We start from the raw sequence: 11,802 nt of genomic DNA on the forward strand, positions 1-11,802 counted from the left end.
TCAAAGCATTTATGGATCTGAGGTCTTGTTGAGAGTGCCAGGCTTTTGCCTATAGGTTGTTTGTGGCCAATGGAAGGTCAGGCTAGATCAAGAATGATGATTAGAGAATGGACACAACTGATGGCAAACATGTCTTTCTTAGCATAAATAAAAATAACAAACTAAGAAGGGCAAGGGGGAGAGGAGAGCTGGCCTATTGTGTTACAGATAATTGGAGATATGCAGGGCCTCCCTTCACTTGGCCCTAAATATAAATCCATGTGTATTTGTACTAGGCAGGTGCATCAGATACAGCATCCATTTCCAGCTGGTGGGAAAGGCTTCCACTCGGTTTCCTCGCTCCCTCCTTTCTCCTAACATAAGGGCACCAAAACCATGACTCTCTGATCTTAAGACTGCTTCAAAGATCCATTTCTTTCAGTGGAGTAATCTCTGCCCTTTCCGAAAACATTTTTGGTTTTGGTTCCCCAAGTCTTTCAGACCTCAATTTCATATCTTAAGATTCCAGCAGGTACAACGTGCTCTTCAAGTGAAAAGACATCCTTTGGAATTATGAATCTGGTCAAAATATTCCACAAGACACTTTTTTTCCCAGCATTTTGTCAGGATTTCAGCAGTCAGTGACAAAAAAGAGCAGCTTCACTGGGGTATTTACAGTGTTTGAAGACTTTCTACCAGAATCAGCAATAGCATTTTAACTTAGAGGGTTTTCCACCAATGCTGCCTCTGCCCAAATAAATATCCCATTACAAGTTCATCCAGAAGCTGACAGGCAACACTGCAGGCAGCAGCAATAAGATCTGAGATGTTTTCCCCAACAGATGTTGCATATGCATGAATGTCTCACTGCAAGCATTTCCACCTGCTCCATGAGTATTGCACGAGAACCATGTTGAGACCTCTCAATCGAATGCTGTTAAAGGCAGCCCCAGAGTAATTGGAAAACAAGAGGTTCAGATGCACAGACACAAGACACTGATGAATGAGCCTGAGCTACAAGCCAGGGCTGTTCCCTCCAGTGACAGAGCAAATCATGAATTCAACGTCTCTCTCGGTGCTCCCTCACATGTGGCACCAAGGTCTAGCCAGGTGCAAATACAGAATGACTGGAAGTCAGCTTCAAAAGGCAGTGGGAAAGGAGAAAAAAAAACAAACCCAAGAGAAAAGACAGTGAAGGATGACAATGGATTTGCAGATGAAAGCAAGATCTCTCAATTGCTGGACACGAGCAGAAGAAGTTATTGTGAAGACTGGCTAAATGACCATGCCTGGCGGCTGGTGGTCAGTGGTATGAGGTCTGCTTGTAGGACAGCATCTAGCAGTGTGCCCCAAGGTCAATACTGGCCACAGCCATATTCAGCACCTTTTGAAATGCCATGAATTTTATATTGTCGGCAAGTGTGATGATGCTAGGTTCAGATCTGGCAGCTGCGTTTGCTGAACAAGGCAGTGTTAACAGGAATCTTCAAGATCAGATGGTGCTATAAGATTTCTGCTGAAGAATGGGTGAAATTTTGATTGCTTTCCTAGTATTTAATCCAACAGAGATCTGGAAAAAATCCCTTACCCTCCTAATTTTGAATTTCCTCAGCATCTATAGGATGTACATCCCTCTCCTTGGGGACTCAGAGCTCTGTCTCCAGCCAGAAGATCACAGTCTCACTCCATGGCTGCACACAGAAGTCCTGTGGGCATGGCTGTCACCTCTCTGCACTTTCTTAGCTTTGCAGATCCTAGTCAGTGGGACAAATTTAAAGCATGAGCCTCAGTGGCTCAAGAATGACACAAAAAAACAGTCCTATGACCTTGCACTGCTTAAAAACCAATGGGTGCCTTTTAATGGGGTCACTTTGCCATACGTTAGGAAACCTCATGCATTAGCCTTTAAATTCAGTTTCCTTCCACAATTTGTCAGTCAGATTTTGTGACTTGGAAAGACCTGACTGGGCTGCAGAGAACAGATCTGCCTCAGATCTCCTCCTTGAACTTTTCCCCTGGGAAACAGAGCCTGTGAGGATGGAGGTGATGGACACTGTGTGAAGTGTGGGGGTGGCTGTCATTCTGCTGTCACATGTTATCAGTCACCTCCTCTCACCAGCAGTGTGACTGAGGAAAGATGGGCTCCTCTCTACCTGTCTCAGTGAATAAAGAGAAGGGACCACAAGCACAGCAGAGAACAAAAATAAACTAACCTGGCTGAAAGCAGACACTGTCACACCTTCAAGGGGAAAATTGATACAGATGCTTTCTTCTGTTTCAGAATCAATTTCAAGCCCATTCCATGAAAGAAATGGCATAAAGGGCATTAGGTCTTGCAACAGAGCCTGCTATCCCTGGGGTGATGGATGTAAGATGAGTACAATTACCTGGAAGCTGAGAGCTAGGACACAGACTTTTTTGTTCAGCAGGCTCTGGCTGTCCTTCCCCATCAGCATGAAGATCAAAACAAACTCTGCAGAGACTCTGACGGTGCTGGACTTGTCTCTGCTCCAGCTGTCTTGGAGAATAGAACAAGGAGCAGCAATCACAGCTGCTCGGAAAGGACTGTCTGTGCTGTTGTACTGAGGATGCTCTGCCACACAGCATGCAGGGGAACCTTCCAGGCACAGGCAGCTCAGTGCCATGCTCTCTCTCCTGTCTGGCGAAGTGCCATGCCACAAGCTGTAGTCCCATACATGGGCAGCGCTCACTGCAGCTGCAGCACAGCCTCCCTAAAAATGAGCTGCCACCTCCTAGATGCAGCTGAAGCTGCTGTACCTCAGCCTTTGTCCCCACCAATTATTGGTGCTAATAGCATCAGCTACAAGCTCTCCACTGGTTTATTTACCAAAAGACCAACAACATGATTCTGTGCTTACATTGGTTGCAATGGGTGATGTTCAGTTGTCCCTACATCAGCCAAGTGTTGACTCCAATTCTTTCAACCCAATGCTGCAGAGATGCCCTGCTCATCCCCAAGGCTTAGGTACACCAACAAACACCCCAGAGAGACTTGCAGCACAGGCAGTTAGCAATCTCACAGATCACTATGGCTGCCATTCCATCACTCCCGGATTCAAAGCAAAGGAGAAAACATGAGACAGTTCCTTCACATGCCTTGCTGGTGACATTTTATTTCTCTTAGAGCTGGCACAGACAGTGGGGCCATCAAGTTCTCATTGGGTAGAGATGCTGAGGTCCTGGCACCAGTCACATACTCTTTGCTCAGGAGGCCACCCATGGGATGGCAGAATGAGGATGCACACCCACACTTGCGTGATGCCCACAGAGCCAGGAGAACCCCACAGCAAGGAGACCTGGATAAAACCTCTTACACCTCCAGCCCCTGCACTTAGCTTCTGTGGGGGGTGGTGATGGCTGATTTCCCCTCTGGCTGCACAGGACCTTCTGCTTGCTCTCCAGCTCTGCTTTCCTTTGGAAGCCACAGACAGTTGGAAACATCAAAAAGTGGCAGATCCAGAAGCTGTGACCAACTGCTGTCTGTGGCTTTCCTCAGCCCACGAATGGACAGATATCCACAGCCAGCTGTAGGATTGATGGGGACCACTGCATCTCATGCTGTGCGGTGAAACTAATGAAATCTAGCCTTTTTTTCTTCTCACACAAATTGAAATGCTTTGGGAAAACTTCATCCTCTGTCTCGTGGCTGCAGGCAGCTCTCCTGAATAAGCTATTGTCAGGCCTCTGAGACGTGAGTCAGAGCATCTTTAATCTCTGGGCGGGAGCGTTCTCCGTCGCTTTCATGCTTTGGAATAAATCTTCAGAGACGTTCCCAAATTAAGCACGATTATTTTCTAATCTCCTTGCACTTCTTCCTCTCCCCATTTTATCAGCCAGGCTCAAACACATTCAGCATGGCCTACTTCGAAGCAAACTGATTAATGCAATCGCTTCAGGTTTTAGGAGGGATCAGTGCTTACAGTGGGGGAAAGAGCTCCTACTGTTGCTGGCTGCCCTGGCTCTGCACTGGGGAGCTCATGGGGAGCTGACAGCAGGGCCTGGCACCTCACACTCAAGTGGATATCCCAGAGCTGGGGGTTGGAATTGGATCTTTAAGGGCCATTCCAACCCAAGCCACTGTCAGCTCATTTTGGAGGACAGTATCAAAATAGGACATCAGTTATTGAACGCAGAAGCTCGTGGAGCTTGTGGGGAATAGTGGATGCTGATGGTGAAGGAGAATGAGGAGCACAGTTAAATGAAAAAAGCCTTGACAGACGTAGCCTCCCAAAGCCACTAGTTCCCTTGCTCACCCGCAGTGTCTGTGCCTTTGCCCATTTGAACAGTGTCACATGAAGCCCCGCCAGCTCCTGCCTTTGCAGCCTGGTCCATAGGTCTACAGTCTGCCTTTTTCTCTTGACTGACAAAAGTAGAGGGTGCACTGGCTTTAGTGAGTGTATAATGGCTGACCTGATTTATTTTGAAGCTTTGGAATAGCTATGCTTTCTAATTACTTCTTCCCACCTGCCCGAAAGAGCACTTTTTGCTTTCAGATTAACTTCTTGCTGTCTCTTTGAACCTGTGCCTTTGTACTGCGAGCACCCTGGGTTTTGTGAGATCAAGGCAGGCTTGGTTAAAGCAAAAAGCAAATAGTGATTGAGTTTTGTTTTGTTTTTAATCTCTTTTCTACAGGAACGTGTCAGGGTTGCTGATTAGACCTTGTGTGGCAGCATCAGCTGACTTACGGTCCTTATGCCTTCCAAGCACACTCTTGAAGACAAATAAGGATGACTTTGAAAAGGAAAAAGTTCAGAGGGGCATCAGAATTATCCAGAACATGCATGTATTTAGGCATGAATTTAGGCATAGAATTTGCATCATCTTTATAGCTTAGAGCAGTGGGGAAGGGATTGCCATGAGCTTTGCACAGCACCATGCACACAGTGGAATCTGGCATACTTGCTTCTTCTCTTCTAAGGCTCAAATCCTCCTCTGTGGGAACTGCTGAATCACAGCCTGAGCCACTGATTGAACACTTGGAGAAAAGGCCTGGTCAGCCCTGGAAACACAGGTGAAGGCAGTTTACCTGTGCAACCAGGAGCTAGGCTCCACACCTCTTAGACCTCATTTTAAGGGCTGACTGCTCCTGACCAATGATCTCTTGTTGCGCATTCTTCCTTGTGGAGTTTTTCTGTAAGCCTGTATCTTCAGGTAAGGGTGAGTATCTTTTTTCTTCTTCTTTTTTTTTTTTTTTTTTGTCACACCTTCCCATTACACGTATCTGGGACTGCACCTGCTGCCTTTACACTTGCTCATTTATTTAAGGCAGTGCATAGACCTGCCAGTGGTCTCCTCAGTGGCAGCTGCTGCCTTATGGAAATGTGGAGGTTAGGTTGGTAATTAGAAATTAGGCCATGAGAGAGGTTCAGGGGTCACCACCATTCAAAGTTCATCCATAGATGGCGGGTGTATTGCCTTAATAACTGCAAAAATTGAATGCCCTCCATGCCTGGAGGGATTATTTTTCCTCTTGGCAAGGTTTTCCTTTATTTCTAACTGGTATCTCCTAGTTAAAACTGAAACCTACCACTTCCTTTCCTAGATGTAATGGTCAAAGGGAAGTCCTTCTTCACGAGGACGTTTTGCAAATTTGCTGATTGCTTTCATATTTTCCCTTTTCTAAGACTAAACAATCACATAACTTCTCAGTTCCCTTCTATGCTTCTGAAGCACTGGTCACGCTTCTCGCCTTCTAAAACTGGATATTCTAAAGCAGGCACAGAATTGCAGCTGTGTGGAGAAGGGTGATGTCTTAGTGTGTCTGAGGTCTCATGGTGTACCCCAGGACATAGCAGAGCTCTTCAGCAGCTGCATGCAGGGTGTCTCAAGCTGTTCATCGCTGAAAAAGTCCTGAGTGCAAATTCCTTCCATACTACAAATCAATTCTTTGCTTCTGCTTGCACATAAGCTTATTTCAGCATTGCTCAGAGCAAGCTGCAAAATCCTGCCATGAAGCAGAACAACTCGCCTGGGACTCTACCAGGTCGAACTTCTGCATCCCATAGAGTGATTCTAGAGGCCAGGTTATGCTTGGAAGATGTGATGTTTAATGTGACTGTCAGTGGGAGGTGCTTCATGCCAGCAGAGTTTCTCTTCTCTCCCTGACTGCCTGTTTAACCCAGTACCTCTGTGAAAAATCAGTGTGAGCAGCCAAAGGATTTAAAAGTTATTAGGAAGGAAAAGAGAAAAATGGCATAAAAATGGCATAATTCTGCTTCCTTCAGAAATGAAGCTTGAAAAAGATGAAAGGTATTTGCCTCAGCTCTCTACTGGCTCCACCTCAGCAGCTGGCTGGAAAAGCCAGCTTTGGGAAAAGCCCGGAGCTCTTAGTGTCTGTAAGAGCTGCTCTGGGACAGCAGAGCCATCTCACTGCAGTGCACTCTTTTTCCTGGCAGCTTCAATCTCCTTCTAGCAGTTTTTGGAGCTGAAGTTCCCCTGGTAGCTTCATCTGCTCCCTATGCAAGATAAACCAGATGGCACGTGGCAAATGATTGCCCACAAATGTCAGGCAGATTTCTTGCTTGGCAGGCTATGGCTGATCAGTTCTGCCTTCTTGTTTTACTGCTTACTGTCAATAAGCAATCCCTGTGCCTTCAGAAATGGAACTGCTAACAGACTGAAAGGAGGAAAACCAAACAAGGATGAGAAACCAGGTGTGACAGTTCTGGAGTACAGCTTAGGGGGCTGCCCTGTGTCTGTCCCTAGAGATCCTCAAAGCTCAGTCAGGCAAAGCCCAGAGCAAACTTAACTTCTAACATTGGCCCTGTTTTGAGCATGGGGTTGGGCCAGAGAGCTCCAGAGGTCCTGCCTCACTCATGTCCCAGATGAGTCTGTGATTGCAGGCACCATTTTCTGGTCCTGAGGTCTGGAAGGAGGGAAACTCACCTTTCTAATTCTGCATTATCCAAGCATCCAAAAATCATAAAGCAAGGAGTAAAAAAATAAATTTTTTAAAAAAGAGCAAAAACAAAACAAAACAAAAAAACCCCCACACCAACCAGTTCTTTTTTTTTTTTTTTTTTTTTTTTTTTTTTCCCAAGGTTGGGGAGATTGTCATGCTTGTCAGATGTTTCATTTTTTTATGACATTTTTGCTGACTTTTTTTTCAAGAAAATGTTATTGCTTTTTAGCTTGACTGAAAAGCTGCTTTCAGAGAGGAGAAATTCTCAATAGCCATCGTGATAATGCTTTCTATTTGTTGCTGTGGTCTGTTTGTTTCTAATATATATAATTAAAAGCCCTCATTAGCGGAGTTCAGAATCCCTCATGGTCTGTTTTGAACCCTGCAAAATGACAACAGATACTTATGCATTTTTCACCAAAATAGTTTCCCCCCCTTTATTTTTTTAAGTCTTTCCATTCAGACTCTAAGCTTTTCAGGGCGAAATTGCTTCTCTAACAATGTCATTTTACAGCTTCCAGTTCACCATGGTTTTCAATTTGGATGGGAGCTCTAAGTCAGATAATCGTTCAAGACCACAATGTCTCTGGTTTAAAGCAAAGCTGATCTTTAAGTCATAACTCCAAACTAAGATTTTCAGTTTATTAAAGAGTTGAGCTTTTGCAGATTTTTTTTTTTTTCCCAGTAGGTTTATTTGTGCCACGGATGTTTTGTAAACCAGTATAGAAAATAATGCTTTTTTTTTTTTTTTTTTTTTTTTTTTTTCAGGAAGGTGCTGTAAGTTCTCTGCTTTTCATGAATTGCAGTCATCAGACGTGGTTACCCCAGTGCCTGACAGATCTGTCATATCAGCCCCTCCCCTTTACGCTTACAAACATGCATCATGTTGATGAATTTAAATGGTCATTTAAAGGCAAATTGCTTGTCCTACTTTTTGGTTCTTATTGATTGTCATGTAATTAACTGATTCATTTTGTTAATGTAATCCAGAGTGTCTGCAACCCACTTAATCAGGAGAGCCTGATCAGAAGACTAGGGTTTAATTAGAGTGCGCTAATTGCCCCAATGAAATGCTGTTTCCTCTGTCCTGAGCCATTACTTACAGAAGCCAGACTTTTTATTTCTGCTGAGATTTAATCAAGGGACAGAGAGAATAACATTCTGTCTCTTGCTAGGGGAAGGACCCTTCCAAGCCAATGTGCAGCGGTTGGGGTGACACATTCCTTCCCAGCTAAGCAGTCCCTGGCAGAGCAGCGTGATGCTCTGTTTGTTGTGTAAATCTCACTGAGTTTCAGGCTGCAAGATCTATGTTGTGATCATTCAGCTGGCCTCAGAGCTCACTGGGGGACTGTGCAAACTTCAAAAGATATCTTCCAATAGGTGCAACTCTACCAGGCATCAAGATGATTTGCTCCAGGTAACAAATATGGTGCTGGGCGTAGAGAGCATCTCTGCTGCTGGCCAGCCTTGCTTCTAGCCCTTGGAGCTGTATGCATCACAGAAATGATACAGAGACCAAACTCTTTTGCCAAGGGGGAAAGGGCTTGTTCTCTGCATGGCTCAAACAGCAGGGAGGTAAGAAATTCCTCCTTTTTTGGATGGGGGGGGAAAAATATCTACAGGGAGGTCTTTTTTTTTGGTTGTGCCAGCTGATGAGCAAGTGTTTTTAAACAAGCTGGAAGAAGCTTGGTAGATTAACTGCTTAGCAAGTTTGTGTATATATAGGATACATTCGCATATATTCTGTCTTTCAGCTTTCATGTTCAGGCTGACTGCGATGAGACTCTTTCTGGGTCGTAAGAGTGATGTGATGGAGGCTGCTGTTATGCGAAGATGCTTGTAACCTTATGTACTTCAGTCCTGATCCTGCAACAGGACAGGCACAGAGGTGCATTTGTACTCATGAGCATGTACCCATGCCCTGAACACAGCCCCTGAAACACTCTAGTGGCAATGCTGGTTGGTTGGAGAGAATACAGTGTGATCATGGACTATTCCTGGTCCATGAGGCTGAGTTTTGCACTTGGATTTTGTTTTTTTTTTTTCTGTGGCTGAGTGCTCTGTAAGAAGTCTGAGCTTGGCAAAATAGCATTTGATTGTGAATTTCTTGCAGAAAAGGACATTCAGAAGGGCTAAACCAATTTGCAAAATCAAAAGCTGAATTTGGGAAGTCATTTCAGCATGACCACTTCCTCTTGAAAACTGAGGGATGTGTTTTTGGAAGTGTTAATATAGTTTGAGTCTAACATTTCTTAAATCCTGCCTTCGTAATGTTTGCAGCTTGCGTTGTTGACTTGTGCGTGCTCATAAAGGTGAGACAGACAAGAGTGGCTAATTAGCTTGTAAATAAAATAGAACATAGAAATTCTATAGATCGATTCAAACCCTGACACAGACTCGAGCACATTTAAAAATAGTTTTTGGAAAAAAAAAAAGAAAAAGAAAATCACTCTTCAGCCAGCACCATGAGCCTGGAAAAAATAGGCTGCTTTGTGTCACATTAGTGACAGGGCTGTGATCAGTGCTTGAAGCAGCAACAATACAGAAGGAGAAACCCCATGGCTCTGACCCAGGTCCTTGTCCCTTGAGGAGGCTGCTGCTTTACCTGGAGGTAAGCTGCCCCCCTGCATCCCCTTGGTCCACATCCTCCTCCTATACCCCTGGCTCCTTCTCTGTTTCATTGCTCCCCAGCCATGACCTGGGGGTTGTTGGTGTAATATCCAGCACAGAAACAAGGGGTTTGGAGAAGGAAGTACCAGACCCACAGTAGTGGAGATTGCAGCATTCCTGGGCTCAAATCTTGCTGGAGAGGCATCTCGGAGGTTTATCAGCCTCAGATCCCCCTGCTCATTCTGCTTTTGCTGCTTTAAGAAATAGGATTATGGGGGTTTTTTGTTTGTTTTTGCTGTTGTGGTGTTTTTTTTTTTTTTTTTTTTTTTTTTTCCTTTCCAAATAGACAATATTAGCAGAGATTTATTTCTTCTCCAGCAGCAGTAATAGGGATTAGGTACCACTTGGGCCAAAAGGACAGCAGTCATAAATGAATCAAAAGACACCATGAAATCTCATGCATGGTTGCAAAGAGCTCTGAGACTAAAGCAGGAAACAGCTGTGTCCCCAGGCTGGGTGACACCAGGGCTGTGCCTTGACTGCACCCACCTGCACCATGGGCGCTGTGCAGCAGCTGTAACCCCAGTCCAGTGCTCACTGCTGGGATGTGAACTGTTGTCAGCTGCACAACTTGAACCCAGCTGGGCTCATGATTCAATTTTCCTTTGGGTGGAACTTATGTAAATGTACCAAAAACAGCTGCAACACTGAGTCCTTGCTGCTGAACCTCTGCCTACATCCGGCATGCAGCCTGCCTGTATGTGAGTGGCATCCGACCTCAGGAATGGAAAAGGATTTTTATTTTTTTCTCCTTGAATTTAATTTTTTTTTTTTAAAGCACTTAGCATTTCCTCTCTCACAGTAAGTGGCTTTGGTGGAAGGGCATTTGAGCTGCCTCTGACAGTGATGAAAGGGGATTACAACTCCAGCTGACAGCAATTTGGTGTGGCCATACTCAGTTTCCCTCTTGTGGTTTCTGCAGAAATTAACTGGAAGGATATTTAACTAATTACCTTCCCAGCTTAATATGTCCCAGTTAAACTGGTGGGGCTGAGGTCCTGATCCTGCAGCCCTGGTCCCTTCCTAGCTTAGCTAGGAAGATCCATGTGGCACTGCTGAAGCTCCTCAATCAGGCCTGAGGTTTGCATCCATCAGGAGACATTTTGTCACATTACCTCTCCCTCATGCTGTTTTCTGCCTGCTGCTGAGGTCACAAGCTCTACAGAGAGGACAGGAGGCTAGGAAGGGCCTGTCCTCATTACCTGGTGCCTGCAAAGTGTTGGATGCAAAGCCCTGGCTCCTGCAGAATGAAAAGAAGGAGCCTCAAAAAGAGGAGGGGGAAAAAAAAAAAGGGGGGGGAGGAGGGGTGAAGAATAAAAGAGGATCCTGCAAGTTGGGAAATCACTGCATCCACCAGAGAATGGGATAGGACCAGGAGGGAGGAGGAGGATGACAAGCTGATCCTGCAGAGTTATCAGGGAGGATGTTTGCCATCTCTCCTTGCTCGTACTGAAGGGACTTTGCACCCTGCAGAGACAGCAAGGGAAATGACAGGGTTATTCCCTGTGGTGATTATCTTGTGATCTCTCTGGGTTGTATAAATGGGAGTTGATTACAGCCAGAGGAGGAGTAAATTGTGTAATTAGACAGGGAGAGGGGAGGATGATTTAACCTCTGCCTGAAGGTGATAGTTTGGAGAGAAGGGTGGAGGTGAGTGCAGAGTGGTGGGATCTGCTGTATTGGGAATTGCTGTTCTGACCTTGTCGTGGGCAAGTCCTTCAGCCTTCCCTCAGGAAAACAAAACAACAAAGCACCAAAAAACAGACAGACAAAACCTTTCTGCTGTATCTCATAGCACCTTTATGTCTGGGAACATTTCACAGCTTGTGCCTAGCACAAGGGGATACCCTTGCAGCTGCCCATGGTGCTCCAGGCTCATGGCGTGGCTGTTCCCTGATGTTGTCCCAAGTTCCCCTCTCCAAGAATGATTAGCAGAGAAAAGCTAAACAAGTCACAGGTCTGCATTCCTCAGTTCTATGTTGGGTGTAAGAGGACTGAGATCTTCTTGCTGCAACAGTAATGTCTACACAGAGCAAGGAAGAACATTCTGCCTTCCCTTCTTGTTATTAATTCAGCCTGCCTGGGCCAGAAAATGTGTCAGCTCCTATAGCAGGCAAAAAGCACAGAGCAAGACTGCTCTCTAAGCCAGAGTGAGGAAGGCAATTAATGTGAGTATTACTCATGCCAGGAAAAATAGCCAATTACCTTCCTATGGAGCTTTGCTCTGCCCA

Source organism: Centrocercus urophasianus, unplaced genomic scaffold (assembly GCF_019232065.1).
Source record: "Centrocercus urophasianus isolate 14NV4802_14NV808 unplaced genomic scaffold, USGS_Curo_1.0 seq_18, whole genome shotgun sequence".
NCBI classification, from domain to species: Eukaryota; Metazoa; Chordata; class Aves; order Galliformes; family Phasianidae; genus Centrocercus; species Centrocercus urophasianus.